This window comes from Pan troglodytes, chromosome 5 (genome assembly GCF_028858775.2).
Source record: "Pan troglodytes isolate AG18354 chromosome 5, NHGRI_mPanTro3-v2.0_pri, whole genome shotgun sequence".
Lineage (NCBI taxonomy): Eukaryota > Metazoa > Chordata > Mammalia > Primates > Hominidae > Pan > Pan troglodytes.
In genome coordinates this window covers 144,007,992-144,030,156 of record NC_072403.2, presented here as the reverse complement: position 1 = coordinate 144,030,156, position 22,165 = coordinate 144,007,992, and the positions used below count along the sequence as shown (strand labels likewise).

General features: G+C 38.9%; 1 long non-coding RNA gene across 1 annotated transcript; it reads right to left on the bottom strand.

Moving 5' to 3' along the window:
- Nucleotides 1-2,358: 2,358 nt before the first annotated feature.
- On the bottom strand, nucleotides 2,359-16,923 carry LOC100615638 (uncharacterized). Its single transcript, XR_001718740.3, has 3 exons — nucleotides 16,847-16,923; nucleotides 16,621-16,690; nucleotides 2,359-2,629 (listed from the first exon to the last, which is right to left on the bottom strand). It is a non-coding gene; the product is annotated as an uncharacterized LOC100615638 (long non-coding RNA).
- Nucleotides 16,924-22,165: the final 5,242 nt, after the last annotated feature.

Sequence of the window (22,165 nt, the reverse complement as noted above, 5' to 3'; positions counted from 1 at the left end):
ACAGTAGTTTCTCTACATGGTCTTTATATTACCTGACTCTACATATGTGCATATAATACTTTGATTAGCTGTGTTCAGTCACACAAAACAAGCCAAGTTAATTGAAATAAAAAATACAGATCAGCTTTGTCTTTCACAAGCAAAGCTGCCTATGATAACAGCTAATAAATGACTTCCAAATTTTAACATACATTTAAGTGTGTACCCCATATCTTTGCATATGTACTCAAATGATAACACAAGATGGAATGGAATGTAGAATGAGAGAGGCAAAAGCAAGTTTCTAGAAGCTAGGAGACAAAGTGATTTTCTAGTTGGATATGAAATATCCAACTTTTCAATTGTCTTGAAGGAGGCTTTTCACGTCTTTTCAGTTGTCTTGAAGATGAGTGTGGTGATAATAGGCTGGGGAAGTGGTGGAAATGTGGAATAAAGGTATGATGGACAGAAGTAAGCCTATTTTAGATAACATGCAAAATTCTGAGAGTTATGAGAGGTCAATACAGGAAAGTAGATAGGATGTCCAGGATGGGTGATTGTGTGTGTGTGTGTGTGTGTGTGTGTGTGTGTGTGTGTGTGAAGAAAGAGACCTGAAGGGCATCTTTCCATATAATACTTAAAATAGTGCAATATATGAAGGCTTATATACACAGAAAAAAATTCTTGAATTTCTTTCTCTTCCTAGAGTAAAATTGCTTGTGTCTCATGCATGCCAACATTATGACACGGTGTTAATTGGCATCAGTGAAACAAGGCAAAAGGGTCTTAATCTTCAGGCTCCTCACATCAGCATATTCCATTAAAGAGTTCAGTTCAATATGGCAACATCTCCTGCCATATTAGTCTTCTTTGCTCTAATGTATTAGGGACATGTGGGGCCAGTATGGGATGTGTAGATGTATCCAACTCCTCCCTGAAACAGCTCAGGCAAAAGGGTGTAGGCCTGGGTTCTGACCAACTATTTCTCAGGCCCTAGGAACTGCTTAAAAATCCCAGTTTACTCACTGAGCATCCAAGACCATGGATGTCTGTGGCATTTCCCTTCACCCGAGGGAGTCTCAGGTCTTTTTGGCCTGCAAATTGCTCAGCCATAAAATGATGTCATAATGAATGCACCAATGAAACACTGCCAGCTGAGGCTCACAAGGACAGAACCAAAATGACAGCACTGTCAAATGCTTCCATGCATTCCCAGACTCGTTTTTGGATAGTCTCATTAGCCAGATGTGAACTTAATCCACTCTAGTCAGCTAACTTTGGGATGACTCTCCTCCCACATTGCTGACCATAATTATTTCCTGCTGTAAGAATACTACTCTTACTGAATGTGACTCTTAGTTTGCTTTCTGCATCTTGGCTGCCATGTCAGGTTATATAAAACCGTATTTTTCAAAGTATAAAATGGATATGCTCTATATAAATGTAAGGTATTAATTAGCATCTCCAAAATCCTTGCTCTGCTGAATGTTTATCTAAAGAGAGACTTCTTTTTCAGTGTTTATGAAATGGTATTTAGTGTCTCTCACACAGCCCAAAGAAGCTACTTTAATGTAGCTGAAAACCACATGCCCAATCACATCCTACTCCATTTAACACATAAATAGAGGGTGAGAAAGAGTCCACTCCAAGCAGCAATAAGCACATGGTGCTCACCCCAAAAGTCCTCTCCTCCCCACCTTATTCAACAATAAAAGACCTACCCTTCCTCCTTTCTCAACAATAAAACGGCAAGGGAGTGTTATGTCTCAGTACATTCAGGCTGCTCGGACAAAGTACCTTAGACTGAGTGGATTATAAAGAAAAGAAATTTATTTCTCACAGTTCTGCAGGCTAGGAAATCCAAGATCAAAGTGTTGGCAGATTCGGTGTCTGGCGAGGGCCCACGACCTGCTTCATAGCTGGCCGTCTTCTTGCTCATGTGTCTTCTTATGATTGAAGAAATGAGGGATCTTTCTGGTTTTTCTTTATAAGGCAATGAATCTTATTCTTGAGGGCTTCATCCTCATGACCTTATCATGTCCCGAAGGCCCCACCTCCTAATACTATCTCCTTGGGGGTTAGAATTTCAACATATGAATATTGGGGGAACAAACATTTAGAACAGAGCAGTGTAGAACAAACGATGGTTCCCTCTTGAACAGCTTTGTGACTCAAGAAGAATAAAAACTTTATCTCCACAAGAAATTTACATTAGTAAATGTAAACACCTTTTGTCACTTTAGAGTACTACTTAAAGATTTGCGAAGGTTTCACTTCAATGAAGGAATTCAATGCGTCCTGCTATTACAAATCTAGGTTAAGGAAAAAGTAATTGTTTCTGATGGTCAGTGGCTAAATAAGCCATTTCAGGCTGAAACTGTGTTCTTCTGTGTTGTTTATTACTCCAAAATAGTTTCTCATAAACTTCTCTGTGACACCCTAAGCAACAACACTTACAAACTCAATATACTCTCATGGGCATATGTAGATTTTCACATCACCCAGGACATTTCTTTTATCAAGTGCTTCAGTGATTCAGAATCTCCACCATTGTTAATGGCTCATCAGTATCAGTCTCCCACACTTAGCTGAGACGGAAGCTACTGGTGATGTACAATTCCTGAGCAGTCTGCTGCAACTCCATTCTCTCCTGCAAAGCACATGAGAATGCAAGCGACAGTCTTAGTCCATTTGTGCTGCTTAGACTGGGTAATTTATACACAAGAGAAATTTACTGCTCACAGTTTTGGAGGCTGGGAAGTCCATGATCAACGCACCACAGATTCAGTGTCTGATGAGGGCCTCCTCTCTGTTTCAAAGATGCACTCTCTAACTGCATCTTTACATTGTGGGAAAGGTGAACAAGCTCCCCCAGGCCTCTTTTATATTGGCAACAATATTCTCACCCATGAGGGCTCTGCCCTCATAACCTAATCACATTCCAAAGGTCCCACCTTTTACTACACTCACCTTGGAGGTTAGATTTTAGCATATGAATTTTGGAAGGACACATTCAGACCACAGCACTGAGAGAAATACTACCACTAGAATAAACTTTAAATCATTTTAATTGATATTATAAAAACTAACTCATTCACAACTCAGTACTCTAAGAATTATTAGAACCAATACACTTTATGGTCACTGATTTAAACAACTCGATGCCAGGACAGGAAGTTGAAAAGCGCTACTCTAAAAGGGGACAACAACGTGCTAAAAAGCATGTGGACTTTTAAAGGATTGTCATGTTCAGTTTGCGATTGGAATTCTGGTTGCTAAGAGGTTCAGGCATTGTTGTGAATGTCTCAGTCTCATTCCACACTCCACTCAATCTTTACAGGGAAGTCTCTGTGTGGGATGAAGAAGTCAAGAGATACAGGAGAGATAACAGAATTACACTCAAGTCTGATAATGCCATACAATTTCATTGGAAACAGCAAAGATTGAGGGAAGTTGAAGTATTCACTCTGTGTGGTGTTCATTCAGCCAGATCCTATTAAGCCTGAGCATCACAAATGCTCATGGGAAATTGAGAAAACTATAGGTTATAGAAGTAAACGGATCATTAACCAGAAATGTAAGAAATAGCTGATGGTCCCTGTGGACACATGATCTTTGGGGATCTGTGACTCTTTTTTGTTGAAACGTTATTTTGGCTTGTGATATTTTGCTTGTGGGCATTTTGGGCTTGAGCATAAACAGTGGTGATTGTAGAAGAGGGAAATTAGTGTAGGTAAAGAGAGAGAAGGAAAAGACTGAAGGAGAGAAAGGGGAGAGAGAAAAGAAACTTGGAGGTAGTGTGGGAAAAAGAGGAGTTACCATTTATTATACACATTTCCTAAGAACTTGAACTGTACAATCTTTTGTTTAGTATTCACAAGATTTTCTGAAATAGATGGGGTTTTTTAATAGAGGAAAAAAACTTACAAGAACTATCTTGTCCAAAGCCACCAAGCTACTAAGCTGGGACACAAACCCTGATCTCTCTGTTGCTGGAGCCCTGTGTTCTAACTGCTGCATTGCTCAGGTTCCTGGGCCTTTTGGAGGGTCTTCCTCTCTGAGGATGGAGTTGGGTGTTGGCAAGTTGTTTAAGAAGAACTCCTTGGGTCTGGAGAGCTCAGAGGAACCAGAAGTGAGAAAGTTGGGAACTGACTCCAGGCTGATCTTTTTGGGGAGGGAGTGAGAAGAACTGGGAGATAACACGGTGGTTTCCATTTCCTTCCAGGGTGTTCTGAAGGTTCACCAAGATAAGGAAGAAGGCACGGACTCAGGAGAGCACTATGTAGGAATGAAGATTTGCATTTGGCTGTAGCTTTCCTTGTGTCATGGATCTTAGGAGGGAAGTGTTTTAATATGGAAACAGAAGGATACAGAACTCTCAGACTTTGAGAATTCTTGATTTAACTGATCAGTCTCATTTTTTTCAGACACTCAGAATAGTTTTGGTATATAGTTTTGTGTTTATTTCTATTCAGACTGCAATTGGCTGTAATGAAGTCCAATAAGTAGGAACAACTCTTTGAAGAATTGGAAACAGGGGAGGGTTTTGAAATCACATTCATCTTCATCATCATTATCATTCTTAGGTAGTGGATTTTTCTTCTCTCTCTCCCTCTCTCTTCCTCCCCCAATTTCTCTCTCTCTCTCCCCCCCAACTCACTTTCTTTCTTTCTCTCTCTCCTTCTATCCCCATCCTCTCTTTCAGTAACTTCAGATCTAAACATTAATCAGATTTGTGAATTTTTAGTGAATGAGCACCATTATGGTTTAAGTCATGCAGACTGGACCTTGCTAGCTACTTTTTTCTCTACCACAGACTCCTGTATAAAAGCTGATCAGAGTATATATGCACACTGGAACCAGTTCCAGTGATTGAACCGTGTTAAGTATTAACAAACTTTTCCACACCGCTTTGTGACACCACAGAATAGATTCTCAGAGAAGTAATTACTCTGAGCAGCCACAACACAACTTCTGACTACAACCACATAGTCATTGCAATCTTTTAGTGCATACAACAGGTTTAATAATCTTGGCAATACAACTTTCGAAAAAATGGATGGATGGTGTTTTTACTAATTGCTGAAACACCACAGAGTATCTTATACTTAAAGTTAATGATAAATACTCCAGCAAATACTATAGTTTCTATAAGATTCTTGATATTGACACTGAGTAGATACACGTATTTGCTTTCACTTCTAAACAAATAGTCAAAATAATTTAGGCCTGTGCTTCTCCAATATTATCATATCAGGAGATTTTGTTACATTGCAGATTTTGATCCAGGTGGTCTGAATGGGGCCTGAGATTCTGCCTTTTTAGCAGGCTTTCAGAGAGTGCTGCTGCTGCTGTTCCAGGGCTCAACCTCTGCAAAGCTGGGGCTCTAGAGGGCAGATGATGTGTGCTGTAGAGCTCAGCCTTGGAACACATTCTCATGGATATTTAATGGTGTGCGCCTTCACAGTGGTCCTGTCCCAACATAAGAAACAGATGCAGCAGGATTTGATGTCAGTTTAAAATTCATAATTTCAATATTGTGCCAAACAATCCAAATTCAAAAAGGAGACCAGTCTAGGGTAAAAAAACCAATTGGTTGCCAGAGTCACATATTTTTTGTGTGTGCATTTTCTAGAGTCCATGTATAGAACCTGACTACAAATAGTCTTTTTAAACTAATGTGCACAGTAGCTCTTCATCCCACTTGTATGAGAACACATCAAAATGGCAATCTGAGGGTGTAATCATCTATTTTTAATACCAATGTTTTCAGGACCCATTTAATTAAAACAAACAAAAAAGATTTCCTTTCTTTGAACCCACAAGTCTGATAAGCAGCCAGTGCCATTTCTTGGTGTAATCTTAGTAAAACACATCCCACATCCCAAGAAGTTTTTATGAAACCATTCAAATAATTTCAAACATTCTCCTCATTCTGTTGTCCTGTTATTTAATACACACACAGACACACACAGTCAAAGCACATGCCCAGTTGTGCACACATAAATGGGCACATAATGTGCACGCACAAGCCTGCACATTGTCTAAAGGTATTTGTTATACAAACATCACAATATCATTACTTCTCTTTATCTTGGATTCAGGCACACTACATTTTTGAGTGTACATTCAATAATATGCTGATAGTGAATTCAGCTTTTATATAATCTATGGATTAAGTTTTTCCAGGAACTTCCAATTTTACTCCAATATGATTCCAGTATTCTGAGAGAAGGTTATTCCAACTAGAATGTGCTGAAGGGATGGATGTGGCTTCCATGCAGGGCATATTTCAGCTTTTTCCAAATAACATTCTTGTAGAGATTACAGGATAATCTGGCAGCCAGACCCAGCCAATTAAAACAGTAATTGAAATGGCTGAAAATGTTTTCCTTGGCAATTTTTTGTTATTTTGCTTCATTTTGGGTTTCCTTGAATAACAAAAAAAATAGGGTCAATCATAAGACTCCTAATTTATTTTCTTGGTTATCTTTTCTCATCAAACAGAAAAGGGCTGCTGTGGAGCTTAAATTAAAACCTGAAAACTGTGGTATGGGGTGGTATGAAGGCAGGCATGAGAAAACATGAAATGATTCTTAAGCTAACACAAGTAAATCTCCTCTGAGCATAGAAGATGTGGGAGTTTCTGTTTTAGGTGGTAAGAGTGAAATGCGGAGGGGGATACAAAAGGAAATATAATAAAAATACAGAAGAGGCTTTCTTGTAAAATATAGGTTTAATTTTTTTGAGGTTAATAGGTACTTGAAAGTTGAGACTTATAATTTTAAGACATCTAACATGAAGAACTAAAAATCATTTATGTACCATAACTCTCTTCCACTGAAATCAGTTGTGTACTATTGAATGATTGATCATGTCTGGGGTGAGAGAGTATCTGATGATTTTTAGTATTTGCCAATTTCCATAGTGTAAACATTTTTATCATGGCTGATTTCAATCTACCAATCTGGCATTGATGAACATAGAGCTGGAAATAGATAGGCACCATCAATTTTGCAAGGCTCTGCAAACTGCTCCAGCACACTTCTGACTAAAGTCATCACTTTACAAAAGAAGACAGATACGAAAAAGCAATCGCAATTGATAGCAAGTAAAAATATCAATAGAGGAAATTAATAGGCAAAGATAAGCAGCTCACAAATTAATTAATCTAAGTTCTGCTGATTAAAATGGCAAAACTTGAGAAAACCCAAATTATGTAACTGATTTAAAAAGAAAAATACTTTTCCACGTCATTCCATGACGTAGCTTCTTTCCTTTAAGGCTCTACTTTTAAGTCAATTCCTCTATGAACCCCCTCTGAAGAAATCTGAAAGTAGTCATTGTAACCATGTTAGCATCCTCTTGGAATTATGATGACTTCAAAATATCTTAATACTACTGTATCTAACTCCACACATTGGAATCCTTTGGGAGCTTCCGTAAAGTACCAATTCCTTGGTCCCACACAGGACCAACTAAATTAGAAATCTTGGGTGGAGCTCAGCATCTATAATTTTGGAAAGCTCTCCATGTACTTAATTTGCAACCAGGGTCGAGAACAACTACACTATACATTTATTTGTCTATATTTTCATTAAAAGTGCTCTGAAGCAGGGTTATGTTCCATTCTCTTAAAGTATGGCCCTGTAGCTGGGCCATATATATAATTTTTTTTCTTCCTTTATTCATTTTCCCATCTGCATTGTACTGGCAAATGTGGTGAATAAATAAAGACTTTTGGTTAAGTTTTAAAAGGACTAGAAATACAATGTCTTTTCTATGGATTGTAGATTGAACTTATGTTTATTCTTTTCTTATTTTTAGGTTTCAAACCAAGCTCAGAAATTTTTGAGAGGGATCTCAGTCACCAGCAGCATGTACTAATTAATAACGATTTTCAATTATTCCACACAACACTTGTGGAACAACTCAACCTTTTACTTAGAAATGGAAACTAATTTTAAATTTGATTTAGTGAATAATTAACTCATGAGATTTATCTACATTATGCTAATATGAATATCTTTATGCAAAACCAACAAAGGAAGCAAAAATTCACTCATTTAAATAATGTAAAAAATATATATATATTAACAATATAGGTGAGGTTTTAGCTTTTTCCTGGAAGGACAAACCATACAATGCTATAGCATGCATGTTTATAGGATTAATTAATTTACATTCTTCTTACTCTAAAACAATCTTAGGCTATTTAGAAATGATTCTACCCTATTTTCCCATGCACAGTCATCATCATTAGTAGCTGTATTGATCAAAGTTCTATCTGTGAATCTTGGAAAGCCACGCTTCATGTGTAGAAATCTATGCCACCCTTAGGCAATGCAACAGAGCCAAGAATAGCAAGAAGCACAACAAATAGCAGCTGTGGCTCTTTGCATGTGTGGTACCATTTAGGCTAATGCCCAGGATAGCATATCATTTGTCCAAAAGGTGCAGCTGCACCAGCTGGCAGACTGTTGAAGGCTGCAAAAACACAGAAGGCAGAGACTGGCACCGATCCTTGCCTCTCCCCAAACCCACTCAAGTTCTTGCAGCACTACTCTGTGCAATGTTCACAAAGAGTCATGGCCAGCATTTGGGCAAAACATGCAATATGACTTGGCTGAAGAGCAGGTGTCATCATTTGACTCAGTCACTGGTAGATGCATCTGAAATTAAGTGTATTAGTTCACCACTGCTGCATAACAAACCACCCCAAAGCACAGGGGGCTTTAAACAGCAATTACTTATTGCTTACACCTATGTGGGAAGGATGGGGTTTAGATGATCTAGGTTGGACTTGGCTGGTGGCTTTTTTTTCTCACTGTGATTCTGTGAATTGACCAATGCATCTCTAGCCTATGTGTATTCATTCTGGGGCTCAGGCTGAAGGGGCAGGAGCGACCTAAAAGGAATCTTCTCATGTCAGTGACACAAATGCAAAGGTGCAAATGGAAATACACTTACAGAGCTTTTAAGGCCTAGGCTTAGAACTGGCATATTGTCACTTCTGCTCGTATGCTATTGACCAAAACATATCACATGGCCAAGTTCATATTTAAGCAGGGAAGAACCACACTTTTCACATGAAGAGACCATGGAAAAGGCATAGATAGGTTCAGGGACACATAAAGAGAATTAAGTTCAACATATTTATCTGGCATATAAACCCATTACTTTTTACAGAAAAAAGGGATGATTATGATGACGACGGCAATAGTAATAATAGTAGCTATCTTGTACTATGTATTTACAATGGTCCAGGCACTCTTCCAAACTCTAGATAGATACATACATACATACATACATACATACATACATACATCATACATACATACATACATAGTTAGGTAGATAGATAGGCAGATGAAGTTCCATGTAATTCTCACAATAATCTTATGAAATAAGTACTATTATATCCTCCTCTTACAGACAAGGCAACTGAGGTAGAGAGGGGACTTATAAGAAATATAATGGATTATTATTATTATTATTATTATTATTATTATTATTATTTTGAGACAGGATCTCTCTGTCACCCAGACTGGAGTACAGTGGTACAATCATGGCTCACTACAGTCTTGAGTTCCCAGGCCCAAGCAATCCTCCCACTTCATCCTCCTGAGTAGCTGGGACCACAGGCGTGCACCACCATGCCTGGCAATTTTTCGTGTGTGATTTTTGGGTAGACAGGGTTTTGCCATGTTGCCCAGGCTGGTCTTGAACTCCTGGGCTCAAGCGATCTGCCCATCTTGGGCTCCCAAAGTGCTGAGATTACAGGCATGAGCCACCATGCCTGGCCAATACGGGACAATTATTAAATTAAAAGAACAATATGTGCTCATTTTCTTAACCTATGGTACAGAAATATTATGTGAATTATGTTCTGTAACTTTAGGATTGCCTCCCATGATATTTACTGTGTTGGGAGTAAAAATAGACAATCTGGATGAGCATGCCATGGTCATCAACGAAGACAGACATGAACATGATGTGCTCATCTCTGGGGTTTACCTACAGAATGTGCACATCAGTAGAACTTAGTAGCAGTGACCACCAGAACAAACTGGTAGACTTTTGAGGAGGAATTCAATTTGCTTTCTATTTCTTTCAGGTTTGAGGCTGATGGAAATCTGTATATGGAGGAAACTGTGGGGTTTGAAAATGGAAATCCTTTGCTCGTTTATAATTTAGAGCACGTTGGGAAAGATGAATTCTACAGAAAGGGGAGAAGTAGAAGCTGTTATTTCCTTTTTAGCAGTAGTGGGCAATGTGGGGAATGGAACAGACAACAGATACAGGATTTTACAGCAGCTTCTGGGAAATTTGCTGAAAACCTGCCCCAGTGCCACAGCTGTGGCTGAGATCAAGAGTCATAGGGTGGTTTCTTATGATTCTTGCAACTTCCTGAATTCCTCAAAGGTTACAGTGGCTTTGTCTGGCCCTCACTCCTCAAATGGACTTTTTTGGTGCCTAATTCCCTATGTTTAAGTCTCCTCCTGGTTGAAGTCACTAGTTGACTACTCTAGTTGATGAAATGAAACCTGTTTCAGGTGATGAGTGTTGAAAGCTTGTAAACATGGATACATTCAAACAATGATGATACATTTGCTCAAAAGAGAATGATTATCTTAAAGATATCCTCCAAAGTTAAAAATTGATCAACAGAAAATGATATCTTAATAACAATAATCTAGATGTTAAGGATCTGTTAACAAAGATTAGGATATGGGCTTGGCAGACGAGTTGCCAAGTGGAAGAAGGTGTACTTCACAACTAGAGAAGGTCACTTAAAAACCCCACTTTTTAAAGGTATAAGTGACAAAAAATAACAGCACGTATTGAATGTATACAACTTTAGTTTGGAGATAAGTACACATCTGTGAAATCATCACCACAATCTATGCAATAAACTTATCCATCGTCTCTGAAAGTTTTCTCTCACCCTCTTTATTATTTGTGATAAGAACACTTAACATAAGATCTATCCTCTTACCAAATTTTTAAGTATATAATACAGTACTTGTAACTATAGACACTACACTATACAGTAGATCTCTAGGGCTTATTCATTGTATATAACAGAAACTTTGTGCACTTGGAGCAATAACTTCCCATTTCTCTCACCACCCCCTCCAACTCCTGGTAACCATCATTCTATTCTCTATGAGTTTGACTATTTTAGATTCCACATATAACTTAAATCATACAATATTTGTCTTTCTGTGCCTGGCTTGTTTCACTAGCATGATGTCTTCCAGGTTCATCCATGTTGTCACCAAAGGCAGGATCACTTCTTTTCTAAGGTTAAATAATATTCCATTGTATATATATACCACATTTCTTTATCCATTCATCAGTCGATGGACATTTAGATGGATTACATGTCTTGGCTATTGTGAATAATGCCACAGTGAACGTGAGAGTTCAATTACCTTTTAGAGATCTTGCTTTCAATTCTTTTGGATCAATAACAGAAGTGGGATTGCTGAATCATATGATAGTTCTATTTTTAATTTATTGAGGAGCCTCCATGCTGTTTTGCATAGCAGCCAAAGCAGCCGCACCCATTTATATGCCCACTAACAGGGTACAAGAGTTCTCTTCTCTCCAGATCCTTGCCAACACTTTTTATCTTTTGCTTTTTGGATAACAGCCATTCTAATGGGTGTGAGGTTCATTGTGGTTTTCATTTGCATTTCTCTGATGACTAGTGATGTTGAACATCTTTTCATATATCTCTTGGCCATTTGTAGAAAATGCTATTCTTGAATTCATTTTCAAAATATACACTGAAGTCTGTTTTTGAAAAACTTAACAATAATCATCAAATTAAAAACTAGGTGTGTAAGTCTCAAATCATTTAATAATATTCAATCAAGAATAAAAAATTTAGAAAGCAAAACTCATTAGTTCTTTTATTTACTCAGCAATTATTTCTTGAAAAGCTGTAAGTGCTAAGCAGTACTTAGGTGCTGGGGGAAGTAACAGAGAGCAAAAGATTTGAAGACAAATCCTTGCCTTCATGGAGCTTAGTTCTAGAGTTTGATATAGACAATAAAGATGTTAAGTACTAAGATGCTTATATAGTACTTTAAAAAGAAGATCATTACGGCTGGGCACAGTGGCTTGCCTGTAATCCCAGCAATTTGGGAGGCCGAGGCGGGTGGATCACCTGAGGTCAGGAGTTTGAGACCAGCCTGACCAACATGGAGAAACCCTATCTCACCTAAAAATACAAAATTACCCAGGCATGGTGGCACATGCCTGTAATCCCAACTACTCAGGTGGCTGAGGCAGGAGAATCGCTTGAACCTGGGGGCAGAGGTTGCGGTGAACCAAGATCATGCCATTGCACTCCAGACTGGGCGACAAGAGCAAAACTCCATTTAAAAAAAAAAAAGAAGAAGAAGATCATTACTATGAAAGATAAAATGGATGAGGAATTCTGGGGTGTTACGTTTGCAATTTTAAATAGGACAGTCAAGGTAGGCCTTATTGAGAAAGTGATATTTGAGTCAAGACTTAAACTAAGCAAAATGTGAGCCATGGAGATAACAAAAACAAGATTTTTCCGGGCATTGGAAATTGTTTTTGCAAAGAAGCTGAGGCTGGGATGTGCCTGGCATGTTTGGGGAAGAACAAGAAAACCAGTGTTGCTTAGGTGCAGAGTTTCTGTGGAAGAAAAAAAAAAAAAACTCAGAGGAAATAACTTATTTAAGAGTTAAATTGAACAGTTAGTTAAATAGCAACAGAGGAAGATCTCAGTGTTTCCAGTTATTTGGCTTTTCTTTTCTTTTTTTTAACACCTTATTAATTTACTTAACTAATTAATTAGCTAGGTAGGAAGGTAGGTGGGTGGGTACGTAGGTAGATAGATAGGTAGCTAGCTAGTTTTAAGGAGGTAATACATGCACACCGTATACAATTTCGAATTTCCAGTGGTCTGAAGGAGTGCACAGTGAAAAGTCAGCCTCTTTGATGCACTTACACAGTGTCTCCCTACCCACAAGGATCCAATGTCACTAGTTCTCCTATGTATCTTTCCAGAGACATTCCATGACTCTTTCTAATATTCACTGCCAATTAAGGTAATTTGGAAAAGCAGAGTGTGTCACTGAGATCTCGACAAAGTTCGCTTTCATAGACGCACCTGCATCTTTGTACAGTAATTACAGACCCCGAAAGAGGAGGTCAGCCCAGATGGTGCTCATCCCATATGGGTGGGGTGGGGCCTATCTTGTGAAGTCACCAAGTCACCTCATGAAGAAGTTACATGGGTGTGGCCACTATTTATTCTGACAGCTATTTTTGTTCTCATATCCAGAGGAAGATCCCGTGGCTGTCATTTCTTGTCATTTTCCCCCAAGGATAAGGAGTGATTTTACTGCATGCATGAAAACAGGTGTAATGAAATTTAAAAAAAAAAAATGGTAGGCAAAAATAAATAAATGCAATAATAAAGTGAATAATAAATGGAAAATTTCTGTGTTTCACCAATCAATATGGACGAGGGACAATGCGTTCTTTGTTTGATAAAAGTTAGAAATCCAAGTTTTTCCTCAAGTGCAGCCAAACTACATGTAATATATACTTTAGGCATTCGGGCATTTCCCTCATAGGTAAACAAACAGCAAGCCATAAAATCTTCTGTATTTCTTTGATGTTACAGACAGTCTTCTGTTTTATCATGGGCTGCAAGTCTGATTCTGTTCTGTGAGATGTCTTGCATAATTTTCTAGTAGTATCAAAAAAAAGTGCCATACAATCAGAGTCTACCTCTCCAACGATAGTAAGATAAAGGATGTTGCTTTCTTCAGGAACATTCCTATGGCCCTAGCATTGTCATCACTCAACAGCCTGTCTCTATAACCACTGCTATATTTTCTAAGACACCATCTCTGGAATTAAAGTGTATCTTTAGCTTTGTACTGGTGTTTCCAGTCCTTGAATTCCCCCAACTTGATTTTTCTTAGCCTAAAAAAGACCTAAATTTCCTTTTCTTTTATGTTCTACCTCTTTTTTGCCTCACCTAACACATGTAAACCACCATAAAAGTTGAGTAGTAGCTCTCCTGTTTTTCCCCTTAAGTTTTTTACTTACTCCAATACACATTTATTCTAGAAGGACATTTTGGTTCCAGCATATCCTCAAGTTAATGATATCATAATGTATGCTTCTGACTCAGTTTGAAAATCCAAATAGATTAATGACAGTAAAGACTTTTGAGAAAGTAAATAAATATATTAAGGATGCTTGAGAGACAAGTAATATAAATACAGTCCCCCAAAACAAGTAAAGAGAAAGCTGTGATTCAGTGATAGCAACTTTTACCTGATTCTTACCTTGTTCTCCCACTGTACTGCCTGCTCCAGGCTTCTTTTCCCAGCATAATCTATCCAGACCACTTGTGTTTAGTATCCAAGTGTACCTCTCCTTTGTTGCAGGCTGAGGTCCAGGATATAAAGCTGATGCAGTCACAGGTTCTAGTGGGTTAAATAATACTTGGGCACTGCTGGATGCCAACTAGCACAGTTTTCTAGAGATGATGTCTTCACTGGAAGAATGGAATCCATTAGTTGGAATTTCAGTTGCTGACTGATCAGCAGAAGAAATATGTGGGATAAGAATGTCTTCTGCAGCCCCTTAAGTCAAACCAGATAGGAAACTGCCTTCTCAGACTGCACGAGGAGTCTACTGAAATTCTGATTTTCTTAAATATACAGCAAAGAAGTTTAAAACACCAAAATAGGGCACAAGAGAGTTATTGTAATTAGTATCAACTTTAGGTGAGAATTTAGTCATTAAATATAATTTACTTCCTATTTATTAAAAATGCTGGCTTCCTGAAGTCATTCATAAGGAAATGAATCTGTGAGGCATAACTTGTGATCACAGCGGGGGAGGTGAGGAAGTCCTTCAGATGCAGCTTCGTGGGGAAAGCATGAGGAACAACTCTACTGGCTTCCTATGTGAAATAGACAGATTTGTCTCTAAGATTTTTAAAAAAGAAGAAGAAATAATAATTTATAACTTAGAAATTAAAACTGTTGAATGCCTCATCTAAGATGAGGCAGCACTATCCATTTCAAGGATTATAAAATGAGAGACGTATGATTTGTAGAAATGAAATAGAACTTTTTCTAAGGGAAGCTTATAAACTTGAGACTACATATCAGACAAGTTCACAAGTTTGGGGAAAAGGGGTACATGTGTAAGCCTCTCATGTTGGGCTAAGAAAAGGAAAAAGTTGTTGGGTCTTGAGTTTAATTTTTAAATGTTTTGGTGAGTAGAAATGAGCTCATATAAATAACATTTCCTCTTTTGTGCTTTGCCTAAACTATTCTTCTAAATTGTGATCTTTAGCCACACCAATCCCCAGAGTTCCTCAGATTTCTGCTTCAGGGCTGCTCATGTCATAAACAGAATTCTTATAAAAGCATTTTTAGAATGTAAAATCTGCAGTGGTCCAGAGATGAAGCTATGTTTTAAATAGACCTATATTATTAGTGAAAACGTGGTGTAGTACAGCACACAGCACAGGGAGCCTGAGGGGTCCTGGTCCTAGGCCCAGCTCTTCTGCTGGCCATGTGGCAATGAATGCTCTGTGTCTCCGATTTTTCACTGGTGAAAGAAGAGGGATGAAATGAATGGCTCCTCAGTTATCTTCCAACACTGAGAATCTGCCTTTGTTATGTAAGAGTAGCCGGGCTTTCACTCAGGCCTGATCATGAATAACAATCTTAATAGTGGTGAGTAATGCACAGAGTCACTTTTCCACAACTAGGAGAATCTTGGGTCTTGAAGAAAACCTAGGAAATCATATCACCTTGTCCTCCATTGCCAGTGAGGGCTGCATCTTCATCCTTCAAATACGCTCTTTCAGGCTAATCTAAACAACTCTTCCCAAGGGGCAAACTTCACAACTTCTATGTCCTTAATGGCAGAAGTTCTTCCTTATGTTTGGTCTGAATCTCCCTGCTGAATTTGCAATTTATTTTCATTTGTCCTATCCTTAGCAGAGAGGGAGCACAACTGGGGCACACATTCAAGTGCTATCTATTATTAATCTGAGCCATAGTAAATTTGTTTGTACTAGAGTTTCTGGGGTCTTACATTGCATTCCAGTGAGATGATAGAACCTGATCCCTTGATGGAATGTTCTTTTTGAGGTCTAAAATGACTGAACGATAAAGGCTAACAGGCTGGCAGGAATCCTGAGCAGTTCTTGATAGTGGTCACAGGAAAGGGCATTGTTTCTTTGGCAGTCCAGTCTCCTAGCAACCTAGCGTACAGCGGCTCTTGACATAGGGCTCTCTGAAACCCCACATTTAGAACTATTAAACTATTTCTTCTAAAATTAAATATGTGCTCAGGCAATTGTATTTTAAAAATCTGATAAAAAGGTAATTTTTCCAATAGCACCTGGTGCTTAGTAGAGATAGGGAAAACTGATGAAAGGGAACATAATTATACCATCTAGCCCTACCCACTGCTTTCTGAAAGGTGAGCCCTTATTATGCCCATTTTACAGACAAGGCAGATGGACATACACTGAGAAACAAACAATGCTAACAATATCAACTGCTTAAGAGGGAAACGTTTAGGATTTGGAAAAGAAAATGAAAGCAGGTTTACCTTGCTGACACTCAAAAAGTAATAAGAGCTCCCTGTTCACTTTCTGCCTCCTCCTAGTCGTGTGGGTGTCCTGTGAGAGGCACGGAAGAGGAAAAAAGTGGTATTCCCTGGGGATGGACTTTCCCAGCCACCTCCAGAGCAGTCCAGATTTGTGAATCAATGCAGGAGGTGGAGGTGGGGGTGGGAGTGGGAGGGGTTGGCCAGGCAAGGCTTTCCCTTTACCCACACAGGCTGTGATTAAGAAGGCATCCATCTGTCAACAGAGGCTCTCAGCTGTATTTCCAGCCCAGCTTCCTCCCAACTGACTCATTCAGTGATGCCACAATCTAATGTTTATGACCTAACAGATGATCACCATGGAAGTAGCACAAACCTTGGACTGTTGAGGAGCAAAACCAGCGTAGAGGAGCTGGACCGTTTAGGAAAAGAAAAAATGAAGACCCTTATTCATAGAGACCACATGTTAAGACTGAACATCCCACTCCTCATGTGGGCATTTCCACCCATTACTAAAATTGATATTTGGATGCTTTCGTGCCTGTTGGAGAACCCAAATAAGGATTTCAGGTGACTGAGTACAAACAGATAGCATGGCATTTAGAAACAGACAGCAAGAAGTAGAAGGGAAAATGTGTGTGCAGCAATTTAACGAGGTTTGGATTACAAATTCAGTTTCCTTATCTTTTTGCCAGCATGTGGCAACAGTTCTAAAGGAGACAGAAAATGCATTGAATGCCAGGAGAAAGATGAAGATCCCCCCAAACTCAACTTTATAAACAGTCCTGGTGGAATATTCACAATGTGGAAGTCAGGATAAACTGGCTATTCCACCCGCCACTGCCCCCCAGGAAAAGAAAAGCCTAAATGAATAAGAAAGCCAACGGAAATAAGTGCTTTTTAGTAAAGATCATCGCATTTGGTGCTGTGAGTGGCAGGAGGCGTTGGCACAGACTTGGGAGCTACATGAGGACTCCGGTGGCATGGTCAAGGTGAAGTGAGCCTGACTTCCTGGCCTGGCCTCCCCAGACTAATAATCAAAAAGAGCTGCCCTTCCCCAGCCCTAAACAGCCCTGTGTGAACACAGTGTCTCCTAGTAGTGCCTGTGGCTTACAAGTAATGTGAGAGTCTTTTTATAACTCTTGAGGTTTAACGTAAAAGGAAGCTCAGAATCAGCGGTAAAGGGAGGGGAATGTTGTGAACTACAGACCATCTGAAATGGGGAAAATCATAAATACCAGAGTGTCTGATTATTTGAATGTCTCTTGAAGTCAAATAATGAACCTTCTTCATGTTCTGCTTTTCTGGACTTGGCTCCCTCTGACAAATTTGCAGGCATCAGGGTCTGTCTGGAATTCATTCCAAGTTGGAGGGATATTTTTTCCCTTGACATTTTGCAGCTGAGACAGCCGGAGCAGGAAGCTGAGGAGCGTAACATTACCAAATATGTCCTTTCTCCTGCCCGTAAGTTCTATTTCCACAGGAAAAGAAGGCAGATGCTGGCCAATGAGAACTGGCCAGTAGAAATGCAGCCACAGCAGGCGGCCTCTACTGGAAGTGAGGAAATTGATCAGATGCCATTTTTCACAAAAATGGAAACTGTTCTAGGTACCACCAGTTAAAATTTGTGCTACGCTGGAGGAAGAAGTTTGACAGGTTCCTACAAGTTGCCCAGCTATTTCAGGGGAATTCTTTATCACTCTATTGGTCTCATTTTCTCAACACCCCTGGAGTGGGAATTAGAGAGTTGGCCTTGGCTGCTGACACACTGTGCTTTTGACCAGATCATTTCTCCTAGAATGTGGAGGAAGCTTCAGATGCTTTATTGCTAAAATGAAGGTTTGGATGTGATGAGCTCCCAGATCCCCTCTGGGTTACCAAGACTGTGGTCTCCAAGCTTCTTCAATCGTGTGTTTCAACCACTAAAATAAATCCAAATATTTGTCCAGATGCTTTTCTTTATGGGTCTAAGACACTAATCTCAAACTATCATATCTACATGGTCTAGGAAAGAACGTAAGTGAGCAAAATAGCTGCAGATTGCATACTCTTTGCTTGCATATTAAATACAGTCAGTTCTCCATATCCGCAGTTCCACACTAGCAGATTCAATTAACCTTGCATTGAAAATATTTTTGAAAACAATAATACAACAATAAAAAATAATACAATTAAAAAAATAAGATAGCCATTTACATGCCATTTACATTGTATTAGGTATTATAAGTAATCTAGAGGCGATTTAAAATATAGGGAGGATGTGTGTACCTTACATGCAAATACTACATTTATACAAGGAACTTGAACAATCTGTGTCTTAGAACCAATCCCTTCCTCAAACCTCACCCTTATCCCCACCCTGCTGATACCAAGGGCCTGCTGAATGTAAGAAAATTCTTTTTTTTTTTTTTTGAAACATAGTCTCACTCTGTCACCCAGGCTGGAGTGCAGTGGTGTGATCTCAGCTCACTGCAACCTCTGCCTCCAGGGTTCAAGAAATTCTCTGCCTCAGCCTCCTGAGTATCTGGGATTACAGGTGTCCACCACCACGCCCGGTTAATTTTTGTCTTTTTAGTAGAGACGGGGTTTCACCATCTTGGCCAGGCTGGTCTCGAACTCCTGACCTCGTGATCCACCCGCCTTGGCTTCCCAAAGAGCTGAGATTACAGGCATGAGCCACCGCACCTGGCCAGAAAATTCATTTTTTAAACATAATCTTCTTGTTTCATCTTTATTTATCCTACTTTTAAAAGAGAACGCTTACTGAGAAAGTTCTTTACTGAGGAAAATAATAACCTATGCATGTTTTAAATGGCCAGCAATGCTTAATGTTGAGTCAAGAACACTTTGGGGAATGGTAGAAATAGGAGTAATCTGGAGCATGGACACCCCATTGGTCCTAATGTGGAAACTGCTTCTCCAGTGGGTCACCTTCAAGCAGAAATGGAGGCCTACTGCTGTTCAATTGTGATTTTTCAAGAGAAATGGGAAACTCTATTTTAACATGAAATTGAGTTAATTTCAAATATTTTGTCTCAAAAATTTTAGAGTCAAGATTTGAGGACAAGTGTATGATGGCAACGGGCCACACTCAGCCAATGAGTAGCTCCTTGGTGATCTCTGATCTAATATTCAGCTGATTTAGCTAGCCCTATAATTTTTTTTTTGTGATAATATTGGAACTTTGCAGTCAGACCTCCATACTCCGGTCAGGTTAATTATGTATGTGTAAGGCAGAAAAACATGAAATATTTCATTAATATCACAGTGTTTTTCTTTGGAGCCACTTCTTGAATCTTCTTAAAGCTGCTCCATCAGACTAATGATCTATGTTGTTCAGTCATGAAAGTAAGGAAAATATTCCATTGCTCTTGATACAGTTGTCACTTTTGCATATGAAAATCTCACAGAAAAAAATGTATTTTAAACAACATTAGATAAGATTGGCAACCTTTTTTTGTAAGGGTTCAAGCAGTAAATATTTAGGCTTTGTGGACCATATGGTCTCTGTTGCAACTGTGTGTGACTGTGAAAAATCAACCATAGACAATCCATACACCAGTGGGCCTGGCTGAATTCCAATAAAACTTTATTTATGCAAACAGATTGTAGGCCAGATTTGGCCCACAGGCTGTAGTTTGCCAACTCCTGTATTAGATCATAAGCTCTTCTAAGTTGTAACCTGTACCTCATTCAACTCTGTATTTTCAGGCTACACAATCCTGGCACAGGGGAAGCACTCCATTAACATTTAAAAAAATAAATTGAAGGTTGTTGAACCTAGCAGTTTATAACAATCATAATTAACTTCCCATTTACATGATTGAAACTTATAGTAGTGTTTATAGGTTGTGTTCACTCTGAGACTTACATCAGCATTTGAACCTCCTCAGAGAGTTTGTGGCTTAATCTCACTGTTCAAAATGAGGGAAGGAGGTGCCCAACCAGACTCATGCAGCAACCTAATGGCTTGCTTACACCTCATTCTGAGACTGATGGATCAAAGATCAGGAGCCACAAAAAGACCCTCATGATTTTACAGAGAGGCTCCTTTGAATTATCCTTATGAAGGGTAATTCACTGGGATATTTTCCCTTTGCTTATATTTTATTTATTTTTTAGTGCTGATCATAACTCTCTAAATTGATTTTAGAGAAATTTTTCTAAGTAAAAATGAGATCAGAAGTCACCAAGCTGCTGCCCATTGGCTGGGTAGGGCCCTGTCAGCATCTTATGCTTGGCTCTAAAATTTATGAGCCAAAGTTTTATTTTCAAAATGTCACTGGATGTGACATTTTGTTTGAAAACCAAAGAAGCAGGCTCAGTTCTGTCCTTTGGGGATTTACAATTAAACTGGAGACATAAGACACAGATGTCCGATGTCTATGGAATACCTCCTGAGATCTGTTAGGAGACAGGTCATAGTATCTGTGCCACCTGGAGTTCTTCACCGGTGATAGCTGGCATTTTGACAATCATAGATAAGCAGTGTCATTGGTCTGGGCTGGAGCCTTGCACATGGAAACCTGTCTAAAGAAGAGAGAAAGAGAGAGAACTGAATTGGGATGAGGACCCACTTTAGAGGAAAAACAAATCCAAGTAAAAAGGCATCAGAAATGGTTTTTTTTCACCCAATTCCATTCCCATAGTGAATGAGGAGAACCCAAACTAAAATCAAGATTTATTGGCTGGAACAGTGTGTGAGAGGATTAGAGGAGAATGAGAGCTCAACCTGCTTGACTTCCAAAAGTCAAAATGGAGTTACTGGAGGAAATGGTCTGGAGAAGAGCTTAGTTTTTTTAAATGAAAGTAACTCTGCGGAGAAAGGAGAAGATAAAATTTCTCCAATGCTCCAGCCAAGACTAGTGAGGCCAATCTAGACATGCAGTTATTTTTTAAAATTAAGTATTTTCTTTTTGGTTAATAAGTTTGTCAAACCTGGCACAGTTTTGGAAAGATAATGGGGAAAAGAGCTGAGATAGTTTGGGGTGGATAATGAGGAAGAGAGCTGAGATAGAAACTTGGGTGGCCAAATGGTCAAGCAAATTAATTAGTTTTGATAGCCATATTCAAGTTATGGGCAAAATATACTAATTGACCACCATTTGGCAGTAGGTGTGGGGAGGTAAGGAATGAAGGGATTGGATTTGGCAGAAAAGCCCCATAATCAAACACATAAAAGCAACCATATGGATTTTCATCAACATAAAGAAATTAGCCAACTGCAAATTCTGATAGAAAACCTCTGAAAGTGAGAACCAAACTATGTAGGAAAAAAATTATATGAATAGAAAGACCTATAAAATAGTTTGGGACACATAAATTAATGTTAAAGACATGTCTATTGAGAATCAGAAACAAAGGACTGCATAAAATGACTTAAGAGAAAGGGAGATAAGATGGAGGGAAAATAGGAGGTTTAATATTAAAACCTGGAAGAGGAGAAAATATTAATTTTCATTATTGTTATAGACTAAATGTTTGCATGCCCCCCAAAAATTTACAAGTTGAACCCCTAACCCCCAATGTGATGATATTAGGAGAGGGA